Source organism: Leuciscus leuciscus (assembly GCF_965113295.1).
Source record: "Leuciscus leuciscus genome assembly, chromosome: 13".
NCBI lineage: Eukaryota > Metazoa > Chordata > Actinopteri > Cypriniformes > Leuciscidae > Leuciscus > Leuciscus leuciscus.
In genome coordinates this window covers 33,757,764-33,770,662 of record NC_138737.1, presented here as the reverse complement: position 1 = coordinate 33,770,662, position 12,899 = coordinate 33,757,764, and the positions used below count along the sequence as shown (strand labels likewise).

At 36.6% G+C, this 12,899-nt stretch overlaps 1 long non-coding RNA gene across 1 annotated transcript; it reads right to left on the bottom strand.

Annotated features, from left to right (window-relative positions):
- Positions 1-3,225: 3,225 nt before the first annotated feature.
- LOC309513115 lies at positions 3,226-5,686 on the bottom strand. The gene is made up of 2 exons (XR_014211316.1): positions 5,593-5,686; positions 3,226-4,681 (listed from the first exon to the last, which is right to left on the bottom strand). It is a non-coding gene; the product is annotated as an uncharacterized lncRNA (long non-coding RNA).
- Between the last annotated feature and the right edge of the window lie 7,213 nt (positions 5,687-12,899).

The window sequence follows — 12,899 nt, the reverse complement described above, 5'->3', positions numbered from 1 at the left end:
CAATACCAGAATGGCTAAAACAATACCTAAAAAGCTACTTTTGTTATTCGTTCCAATTATTCAAAAAAGCCAATGCAGCCAAAGCGACATCAGCCGGAAAGAGAGATCATTTCAGAGGCAAGTCAGTACATTTTGATGAAAGATTACAAAAACAAACCTTTTTTTTCTTTGGAATAATCAAGGAGGTTTATTATACATAAAGCAATTTATGAGAAAATGGAAAAATATAGGTCCATTTCAAACTTCTATGAACCTCCAAAAAAGAATATAATATCTGTTATAACATAATGAATTTGTTGCTTTCAAAAAACAAAAAACAAATAGTCAGACAACTATTGCTACTTTTGAATGCCAACAATGGAGAAAAACACTTTCTGGGTCCAGAGTGTATGGCACCTTATAGTCTTGACCTACAGTAAGCACAATAAGACCAGGAAAGAGCTCTATGCAAATAAATCCATTTTCATATCGGTTAACTTTAGCTGCTTTGTCAACTAAAGTTATGTCTACGTTTCATCATTCAGTCATTTAATCTCAACAATCTTATCTCTGACATGGAAAATATGCAATCCCCATATTTACCCTCATTTCTCTCTGTTTTGCTCTTGTGTGGTGTTCAGATGGAGGTGTTTTCTGTATCTGATTCTGTTCATCACCCCCTCGTCGACTATCTAGTGAGCAGGAGAAGGTGGACCCAAATCGGCAAGCTCCTCCCATGGTGGGTGTTAAGGCAAGAGGAGGAGTTTTTTAATTAAATATTACCTATTACCTGGATTCAGTATTTAATAATGTACTTGCAGAGGAGAGTTGATTTAACCCTCTGGTGCCGCTCGTGTGGCGGTGACAAATTACAGATTTTCTTTTCTCCATTAAATGAATGTCAAATATTTTAGTTTGATAATTTTTTATTTAATTTTTAGGGGATTTTACGGTACTAAATTATATTTATGGAATAGTTATGATCCATTTATTAGCTGTTAACCACTTTTTGAGCATAGACCTGAAAATGAAATTTCCAACTTAAACTGTTGGAAATCTTGAATGTTTTTTATATGAAAAATATTTTTTAAAACATGTTTTACTCTAAAACTGTGAGAAAATCAAAGCCATAAATCTAAACAAGTTGTGTTCCAAATTTAAGGTTAATATCTCAAAAAATGAGCTTTCAGTAAGATTTTGTTTGGGCGAGTATTCCAAACGTTTCCACTTGATGAAATTCGCTTCCCATTAGTTTTCAATAGTTTCCAATGTGGTCAAGTGTAACCATATCTTTTCAGGACTATTTAACCTTTTAGAATCATGTCCCTAATTTGTTTTAGCACATAGCAAATGCCAAAACCTTTACCAAGTTTCGTATCATTCCGATGAAGTAAAAAAAAAAAAATGTTTTAAGTAATTTTTCTTTCTTTTAATTCATAATTTTTTAACGGTCGCAAAGTAAATTCAAATATAGTACCTACTCGGACAGTACGCGATTTCGGACGCGACTACAGTTTCAGCAGATCATTCATCATCAATACTTGCACAATTTAGTACAACAGCGTTCATTTCAGCATCGACCCGTTCCAGAGGTATACAATGGACCGTATATAATGGACCACCCTTTTTATGCGGACTCGAGTACGGTTCGCACCAGAGTACGGAAAACAGCGTTCACATCATCCAAACGAACCCGAAGAGTGCTAGTGTGAAAGCAAACCTAGTCACCTTATAGAGGTTTACCCTGCTATAGTTTACTTCTGTGTTCCAAATGTGAAAAAAGTCCTTTTAGAACTTTACAATAAATACATTACTGAATCATTCATGTAAATGCATTAGCAAAAATAGCTTGACATTTATGCTTTTCAACCCTCTGGCCTGCTTGACTGCTAAGCTTCCAGTGTAAGTGCACTACTGTATGCGCATTTCCTGTTTGTTTTTACACTGAAGCATGAGTCATAATTACTGTCTATGATAATGAACATTATACAGTACAGATGTTGTTCAGAGACTCATAGACAGTTCGAGTGTTGAGAATGGAATGGTTGTAAAGTGCATGACGTGTTGTAAGTTTCCTGCACATGCAAGAAATGAGAAAAATGGTTTATAAGGCTTCTTGATATGACTCATCTGTGTCTTCCTGTGTCAGAGAAGTGCTGTAATTGCCACTGGTCATTCTTCCTGTGGTTTATACCCACACTGCAGTGAGCTCAGCGTTCAGAGTGCCCTGGTACCTAACCATCATCTTTCATGAGTGTATGACTTCCTTTCTTATTCTATCAATCTCTAACATATGCCTTGTCCTGTCCCCATGTGATGACTACTGGCTCAGCAAAAGCTTTTTATGTAATAGGCAAATTAGCCAACCTTCCATTAGCACCACTCTTGTGCTCATTATTGAGGTCAAATGGCTGTTACATCACACAGCTACCCCCGCATGTCTTTCATGTGCTGTGTGCTTTCTTGACTCCTTCAAAGTGAACGTTAGCTTCCTGCAGAGCCACAGTGCTCCATATACATCCCTCAACATGTTTCTGGGAGGAGATCAACAAGACAGAGACTCAAACACTCATACTGAACGTCAGCGTTACACAATCGAATTCTGTCATCATTTACTCATCCTCATGTTGTTTCAAACTTGACGTTTTTTTCCATGCAACATAAAAGGAGAAATTCTGAAGAAATATTATGGAAAGTGGGAGTGGCCATTCTTCACAAATTCATATTTTGCGTTCCACGGAAGAATCAAAGAAATTCATACGGGTTGAAACATGAGGGTGCACTTTCCTTTTTTTTCTATTTTGTCACATGTTTGTTTGTGCTATGCATTTTTACACATCTTATAATATTGTGCTATTAGCTTAACAAACTGTTGCAGTTAACTGAAACAAATTATTTAAAATCTTTTTCATTAATTCAAATAAAGCTGAAAAAAATACATTTTAGATTAGATTTAGATTTAGACAAACTTAAAAAATAGAATACAAATTTAATGTTTGCCAACTAAATGAAATAAAATAAAGTTGAAGTTATAAAAAGTTACTAAAACTAAAATAAAAATATAGCTAAATAGAAATATTTTTTAAAAACAAAAACTAAAAACTTGTCAAATGCACAACAAAAGTACTAAAACTAGTAATAGATAGAAACTATTAAAATAAAAGCTGATTCAAAATATTAATAAATACTATAGAATTGTATATATAAATACTATGAAAGTAACACTGCAACGTTTTTTTTTAAATAAAAAAGGTTTTATTTTATGTGTAAAGGATGCATTAAATTGATCAAAAGTGACAGTAAAGACATTTACAATGTTACAAAAGATTTCAAATAAATGCTATTATTTTATACTTTCATTGATCAAATATTAAGGAGCGCCACTGTTTTCAACATTGATAATATTAAGAAATGTTTCTTGAGCAGCAGATCATCATATTAGAATGATTTCTGAAGGATCATGTGATACTGAAGACTGGAGTAATGATGCTGAAAATGTAGCTTTGATCACAGGAATAAATTACTTTTTAAATATGTATTCAAATAGAAAACAGTTGTTTTAAATTGTAAAAATATTTCAAAATATGATTGTATTTTAAATCAAATAAATGCAACCTAGGTGAGCATAAGACCCTTCTTTCGAATGCAATAACTAACACTGTTGAGAACTGATGCCATACATGCTACAATTACAAATAGCACCAGATTTAGGGCACAGAGTTGCGACCTACATAGATTATTCCAAATCAGCCACTTACAATGCTCCATTTTGGCTAGAATCCTGCCTTATAAGGCAGCTGCCCATTTAGGCAGTAGGCAGCTCACTAAATTTCGGAACAGGGCCATTATAATCTATTATTAAACTGCCAAGACTGAAAAAACAGACCTAATCCTATCGCAGGATCTGTGCGATAGAGTTTCACAGAGCAATAGTTTGTATTATCGGTTGTTGTAAGGTTGTGTGCACATCTGTCTCACCCTATTTCTGTCTCTCCATCAGGGCTGAGTGTGGAGGCGTTAGCTATGCTGATGGCGACCGTGATTCAGGGTCAGGTGCTGTGGGTGTTTAACAAAGACAGAGATGAAGCCTGTCTGAACGAGGACCAAGAACCGGACCTCCCACACAGCACAGCACAGCGCTGCACAAAACCGTACCACAATAACACCTACACACCACACTGTGAAACACTGTGCAGACGTTACTCAGGTGTTTTACCATTTATAATTAGTGGCATTTGCTAAGGAAAGCTTAGCTTGTAATACTAAGGGATTTGAACAAAGCCATAAAGTATTTAACTTTGGGGTGTCATTTTTGGGTCTGTTTAGTGTGTGCAATTACACAATTACTTTCAATCTTTTTAACAGAATTTCTATAGGTAGTTTGCAGCCTCAGGGACAGTTAGTCTATGAGACCATGTGAAAATACACAATCTGACTAACATGTAATCCAACTTTCAACTGTTGTAATCTTAGCTAAAACATTGTTTGAAAACACAGTTGAAAAGTTCCTTATATGAGAACAGTTTAGTGCCACACTTTCATTGGGGAGGTCTTATTAATGCCCCTGTAATTTGCACCCTGAGTCTGTTTGCATATACAGTACACTTACATATATATCTGCCTTTCCCAACAGAGAAATGCCTTCATGATATCAGCACTAGTCATGAGAGCACTCTTCTTTGGTTGTTGTATGGTGCTGTTCCTGGGGGTTAAAGGGATAGTTCACTTTGAAATTAATTTTTGGTATGTTATAGCTTACCTCAAGGGCATCCAAGATGTAGGTGTCTTTTTTTCCGCAGTAGTTTCAATTTTGATATTTTTAGGTCAAACCGTTCTTGTCTGTCAGTCATATAATGCAGGTCTATGGTCACGGTCTCAAAGAGCATGCACAGAGTCCAAATTAAAACAATTCCCCGTCGTCCAAATTAAACAATTCCCCATCGTAAGTACACATTGATGGCCTAAGACACGAAACGAGCGGTTTGTGTGAGAAAACGAACAGTATTTATATCGTTTTTACCTCTTATACGCAGCCATGTCCAAGTGATCTGATCTGACATGTACGCAGACTGGTGCATAGATATATACACACTAGATGTCGCCTTGTCTACGGCAGTTCATTGGAACGAATGTCTTTAATAATGTTTAATACTTTAGCTCATCCATGAACACGATTCTCGTCGGATTGCTTTCCATCGGCTGTGGAGGTAAAGACGGCAACTCCCATGATTCCACGCTCATTCACGCTCATTCACGCTCATCAAGCTACGCCTTTGATACTGTTTTAAATAAATGGCCTCTAGTGGCGAAACTTACATACTGTGCCTTTAATTCAGCTAAAAGCTCACATCAATCTTTGGTCACACTTTAGATCAAGGTCCAATTCTCACTATTAACTAACTACGACTTTTCCTCAATAAACTCCTAATTACTGCTTATAATTATTTTGTGGGGTAGTTGTTAAGTTTAGGTATTGGATTAGGAATGTAGAATAAGGTCATGCAGATTAAGGCATTAATATGTGCTTTAGAAGTACTAATAAACAGCCAATATCCTAGTAATATGCATGCTAATAAGCAACTAGTTAATAGTGAGAACTGGATTATGTGTTACCCAATCTTCTATTGGTTTTCAAATTCGCAGGTCAGAATTCAACACTCTTGAACTTTGGAACGCAGTGAAGAGTATAAAGAGCAGCTTGAGCTTGTGTTTCCTGTCTCTCACATTCGTATGCATAATGTAAGTCAAAGTGTAGTGTGACCACACCTTAATTTCAAAGAATATTTTGTTTTGCATGACTCCTTGATCATATATTTGGGTATGATGGGCAACATTTAATAATGGTAACTTTATGGCAGACTACATTTTAAACATTGTTTGTGAGCCAAACAATATGTGTTTGAACAGTAGGGAATTTATTGTTTACGAATAAAATCCCACCAAACTAGCTCTTAACTCTATACCAGTTCGGTGTCGAATTTCATTGCTGATGTAACGATGTATTGTTGTTTCTCACTCTGGCTCCTGTAGGGCCTCACAGTGTTCACATGCACACTACACACCTGAATGCTTTGAAGAAGCTCACTGGCCATCTGTCATTCCAGTGTCTGGTCCTCGGCTTCCTCTACTCCACTTTAGATTTTCAGGTTGGATCTCTAATTAACCTATAAAGTACATGGAAAATCAGAACTACAACAAAAATATCATGTTGACATGCAATCATATCAAGAGTATTTGATTGAAATTGTATGTGGTAAATAATAAAAACCTACCTTCTGTATTGTATAAATCAATTCTTATGTATGGCCGCAACCATATAAGTGCCAATGTGGCAGAAGACACTGGTGAAGCTGAGCAAGAAAACTGCTCTTTTTATAGGTCTACCTGTAAGTTCCCTCTGATAGTGATGGTGAGGAGACCATTCACAATGATTCTGGAGATGTTCTGGTGACATATAGTGATCTATCTATCTATATGTTCTTTGCCTGTGTTTCTCCGTAGCTCCTCTAACCAGCTCTGGAGGTCTTAGTTGCCATGCCAGAGAACTTTCCGGTGTACGTGGTCATGTGTGCTTTGGTTGGAGCTAGTTTAGCTGCACAGTTCTTCTTACCATGGCGAGTAACAATAAGACCTTCGTGCTGTTCATCTCTGCTAATCAGGTAGGCATCCTCCACCATGGAGAGTTTAGCACTTGCCGATTTATCAGCAAATCTTACTTGAAAGGGTTAGTTCACCCATTAATTACTCACTCTCATGTCAATCCAAACCCTTAATACCTTCGTTCATCTTCTGAACACAAATTAAGATATTTTTTGATTAAATCAGAACCAGGATTTCATCAACCAGCCATAGGCAGCAACGTCATTGCAACTTTTCAAAGTAGTAAAGACAATGTTAAAATAGTCCATGAGACTACAGTGGTTCAACCTTAATGTTATGAAGTGATGAGAATACTTTTTGTGCACAAAAAAAAAGAAGAAAAAAAGGAAGAGATTATTTAACAATATCGTTTAGTTTTTTATTGCGCAAGTATTCTCGTCGCTTCATAACATTAAGGTTGAACCACTGTAGACACATGGACTATTTTAACGATGTCTTTACTACCTTTCTGGGCCTTGAAAGTGGTAATGATATCGGAAATTTTTTTTTTTTTTTTGTGTTCCGAAGATGAACAAAGGTCCCTACGGGTTTGGAACGACATGAAGGCGAGTAATTAATGACAGAAATTACATTTTTGGGGTAAACTAACCCTTTAATATTATTCTGGACATTGCCATCACTTTTGCTAATATCAATATTTTTAAGGGAAAATGTGCACTTGTTTTGATATGTTTGTCAAATGTCAGTTAAATGACTTTCAATCAATCACTGAACCCAATGGAGAGGTCATATAATTGGTGGTGTTTGCTAAGGCAAGCATCTGTTACTATTGCTCACAGTTAAAGAGTAGTAACTATAAGGATAAGGGTAAATAAAATTATGCACATTTTTTGCCTGAATCTATACATTTAAATTTAGATAAAAAATCTATTAGAATGCAATTAATACAAAGAAATTCTTGAATACACCTTTATGATGAGTATGTTTTAATGCAATATTTTTTGGGGGAAAGTCTGAACTGTCAAGGTGATACAACGTTCCTCCATAATGGAGCCTCAAAAAGTCTGATTAAAATGAGATAATTGAATTATAATTATTTAAAAAAATAACAAAACTGCTCCAATGCTTATGTCACAAACTGCTCTGAGACATGAAGGTTGAGGATCCAAATGCAGTATTTATTGAACAGGGTAATCCAAAGACGTAATCCAAAGTACAGGCAAGGTCAAACAGAGGCAGTCCTATACAAGCAAACAAAACAAGGCAGGGAACACAGACAAAAGAGTAATCCACGGAACAGTCCAAAAACCAAGAGACATGAAACAAGGGAGAATGCTCGGAATTGCAATGTAACACTAAACAAGACTTCGCAGATAATGAATGAGAAAACCAGGCTTGTATGGGCTGAGCTAAACAAGATAGTGAGAGACAGGTGAATGTGATAATGAAGAGTCCGGGCAGTGAGTTATGGGAAATGTAGTTTGTAGGGAATGACAATATTCTGATGTGGAGTGCTCTCTGGTGGCTCTCAAGGGCACTCCAGCTGCTGACCGTTACAGCTTATAATTTTTTTTTATTATAACTTTGTCCATCAAATAAAAGTCTACAAACAGTCATGTGATCTAACCAATTTGAATGGCATGGTTAGTTCAGGTTGTACCATATCATGCAGTGCAGCCTACCAACAACTTCATATTTGTGAAATAATAATTAATGATTTGTGACCCTGGACCACAAAACCAGTCATAAGTTTCAAGGGTATATTTGTGTATAGGGTATATCAACAAAACATTGTATGGGTTAAAATTATCGATTTTTCTTTTATGCCAAAAATCATTAGGTACATTTCCTACCTTAAATATATCAAAAATGTATTTTTGTGAGTGGATGCAGCAAAATCGCGAACATAAATAGACAACTTTAAAGGTGATTTTCTCAATATTTCGATAAATAGTTGTATCTCGGCTAAATCTCAATTTCAAAAAATGTACCCATAAGACTGGTTTTGTGCTCCAGGGTCACATTTGTGCAAAAAAGAAAAAAAAAACGTTACCAAATATAGATATATATTTTTAATTCACTTACATGTATTCGGGATGTAAGGAAGGTATATTATTCCTTTTTAATTGTTACACAACATGACATTTTAGATAATTTTGTATCATTTTAACAAAACTGTTTCACTGTCTGATCATATTTGAAAAAAAATTGTCTGGCAAAAAACAAACTAATGTGGTGTAACCAACAGTCATGTAAAACCAACATGAATTCAAATTTCTAAGAACTTGGCACACTTATTTTAAACAAGATCTTTTAAAGATTTTTAAGATTTTACCTTTTTCTTTATCTTGAACACTTTCATTTGTCATCGGTCCAGATTGGCACTGCTTGCGCTTAGGAAAAATCAATGATAACTCAAATCTTGTTGAGGAGAGGTGTGCTATTACTTTTATAAGAAAACAGACATACAATCTTGCCTGCCAAGTGATAAAATGGATGACAAAATCTCATATATTTACACACAAGTAGAGATCAGAATATTATATAGACTGGAAGGTCTGGACTTGGGCCAGTAAGCAAAAGCAACTCCCTAGAAACCACACCAAAAACCACTAGCACTACTAAAAACCAATCAGGACACCCTAACAACCACATAGCCTAAAATCTTTTGGTGGTTGTGAGTTTTACACAGGGAAGCACCATCTAGTTTGGTCAGATAATTGCTGCCAGATGTAGTGGATGAGATTGCTGTTCAGACCCCCTCCTGCAGGGGCCCAGGGCCCGGAGCCCTAGTCTGTTTCATGCTCAAGCTCCTCGGAGGAGGTCTGTCTGCTGGCATCTCCACTGTGACACTGCAGTGAGTCAGCACACGCTCTCTCCGAGCTAATGTAAAACCTGATTTAATGTGGCAGTCTGTCAGTTTTTAAAAACATTGTGGACTCTGGGCCTACATTCAAGTACAATTGTTAACGCTCTATGTCCTGCAAGTTTTTAAATACTGTCAGGCAAGAATGTTTGAGCAAAACAAAATCATGCTTCTGTTTGCAGTAGTTCAGCCCTTTTTATGGCAGTCTGAAATGTTCATATTGAAATGTTTACACAGAGCAATGTGTTTTGTTGAAGCAGGATATAAAGCAGGTGCATGTAGTCATGCGGATGGAGACCAATCATACCAATCACCTTCTGCTGGTGGGTTTAGTGTTTTTCTTTCTGAAGCACATCAGAAGAAGATTCAAAAAGATCTTGGACACACAAGGTAAGATGTACCCAGAACGTTTTGCTAACATTCCCATTAAGTTATTAAAACATTATTTCTTATTCTTATTTATGAATGTTCTCTGAACGTTTAAAACTTCCACGTGTCGGAAACGAAACGCGTTACGAATCTGAATTTCCGCTCCGAATCTTCCTCAGCACTTGATGCACTGTGATACGAAGAGGAACAATGGCGTTGGTTTTTCCGTATCAACTCCAGCGGGAGTCCTCATCCTTTTGAAATGCAGAAGAGTGGATTTGCAGCGCTTGAAATAGTGTCTTCTCAACATGTCGACAACAAGAACAAAACTCTACCAGGCTTCAGCTGCAACTAAAGTGTTTGAGGGCGGGTCAAACGGACAGCCGATGAAAGACCATAGGCTGGGAATTGGAATTACCGTATTTTCCGGACTATAAGTCGCACTTTTTTTCATAGTTTGGCTGGTCCTGTGACTTATATTCAGGTGCGACTTATATATCAAAATTAATTCAGACTGAGATGAACCAAGAGAAAACATTATCATCTACAGCCGCGAGAGGGCGCTCTAGTTGGCGGAGTTGTTCAAAAGCGACACCAAGGATGAAGAAAATGATGTGGAATGAGATCGCGGGAGCTTGGTGAACTTGTTTACTGGTAACTTGCTTGTTGGACTCGCTGGCTTATGTTAATTTAGCCTATTCAGCCTCCCAGGTATATGTTCTTTATGCTATTGTGTAGCTGAATAACTGTTAATGTGTTGCGTTAACATACCGGACACCTATTCAGCCTGTTGTTCTGTGTAGTTGAATAACTTGCCTTTCCAGATTAAATGTCTGTTCTTGGTCTTGGATTTGGTGAAATAAATTTCTAAATAAATGTGACTTATAGTCCAGTGCGACTTATATATGTTTTTTTCCTCTTCATGATGCATTTTTTGACTGATGCGACTTATACTCCGGAGCGACTTATAGTCCGGAAAATACGGTATGCAAATTTGTTACATAGGTATGTAACAGGAAGTGAGACTGGAATTGCTGACGACTTGTTTCGGCAGTTCAGAATCGATTCTTTCTTTTAGGAGTCAATAACTTTAATCGCCGTACCATACACTTTCATTTTTAAAACTTTGCCGAGCTTTTACATTTACAAACAGCTATATAACACAATAACACACTGCATGAAAAGTATTTTTTGAAAAAACATAATAGGGGCACTTTAAAAATGTCAGACGAATGTCCAGCTAAAACATGCTCCATGAACGACGTATAAATAATGTTTTTGTGGGAACATTTGAAGAACATTATTAAAGACCAGGAGCCTCATGTACAAAGACTTGCGTTGAATTCATACTAAAACATTGCGTACGGACAAAGCTGTAAATGTGCGTACGCACAAAAAAAAAACAGATGTATGAATCTCTGCGTACGAAGGATCCCACGTATATTCTCTTTGTACATCCCAATTAACGTAAAATTGAGCGCACATGCACGAGCACAACGCCCCACCCAGTCTCCTCCCTTAATTAAATAAATTTAAATATGGTAATGAGTCCACTTTGGCAAAAGAAAGCAGTAAGAAAATGGCTAAAGCAAGCGGCAAGTAACGAAACTTTACAGTAAGTGAATTAGAGGTGCTACTATCAGAGGTAGAAACGAGAAAAAATATTTTATTTGAAACTTTGTCCTCCGGAATTAATAACAAAAGGGAAAAATATGAGTGGGAGAGTATGGCTGATGCCGTGCATCCTGGGCCAGAAAATCATTGTGGTCCCTAAAAACTCAGTCTTTTTGGATTCTGCCATTAGCAATGTCCTCTAATAAGGCCAAAACTGCCATTGCCATAGACTAAGGGTTGTATCAATTTGCATATTGCATAGAATATTCCCATAAGGCTCGTGTGACAATATATGTAAATTATTTTATAAATTGCAAATTAATAGCAATGCTTCCCACAGGTGGTGGTGCGATAGACTTGTAGAACAATTCGTTGTGTAATGTTTGCAACTTCACTTCATTGCCTGTAAGAGTCGCCAACAGACAAAAACAATGAGAAATGTACGTACGCCAGACATGAAATTGGCGTGGAGGAACGCACATTCTCGCGTTAATTTCACTGTTAGTACATCCGACCGTGAGTGTGAAAGCTGGCGTACGCAAAGTTTTTGTGCGTACGCAAGATTGATACATGAGGCCCCTGGTAACTTTAAACAAACATTCTATTTACGTTACTGGAAGAATGTTTGTTTATAACTTTCAGTGAACCTTGCCAGAATGTTAGCTAAAGTTCTGAGAACGTTACCTGTTAGCGGAGTAAATCTGATACGATTTATTTACGTTTTATTTACTTTTTTAGGTCTAACAGTGCCACACTTCCACAAAGTGCCACAAGTCAACAAATCTATAGATCCAGTCAGTTTCATCTTCAAATCAAAGCCTAGAATAACATCACATCTTTATGCAAACAAATCTGTCTCTCAAGCAAAAAATTCTTCAGAATCATCTCCTAAAAAACACCGCAACACAAGTGCTGAGTGATTTACATGTCAGGATGTCGAGTTTCAAGTCAACAAACCAATTTCATAAATCTAGAGCTTTCCCAACATCATCACAACAACATCATTCAAGTGTGAAACGTCATTAATCAAGGTTGAGTGAAATTCAAGCCACACATAAACTTGCACTAAAGTTTCAAGACATTCCAGGTAATGATAGGTCAAATGTTACATGGGTGAATATGTTTAAAATTGGAGCGTTTGCATGCTAAGCAAACATGCCTGTATGATTCTCCCTAAATAAACATATATGTCTGTTTGTCTCCCTCCTTTTTTTGAATTTGTTGATGAATTTGTTCCGTCTTAAAAAAAATAAAAAAATAAAAAAAAAAAGTTCTAAAGTAATCATAGTAATATCACACAAACAAGAGTGCTGAATAGCAGCACTGTGATTCGCTTGTAGGCATGATGATGGCGTTGATAATCACAGCAGTTCTGATATTCAGAAGCCTACTACAGTAATTTACATTGTAGACAAAATATTGCCACTTATTTTGTCTGTTGCAAACAAAGGCAAAGCAGAACCAAGTTGCT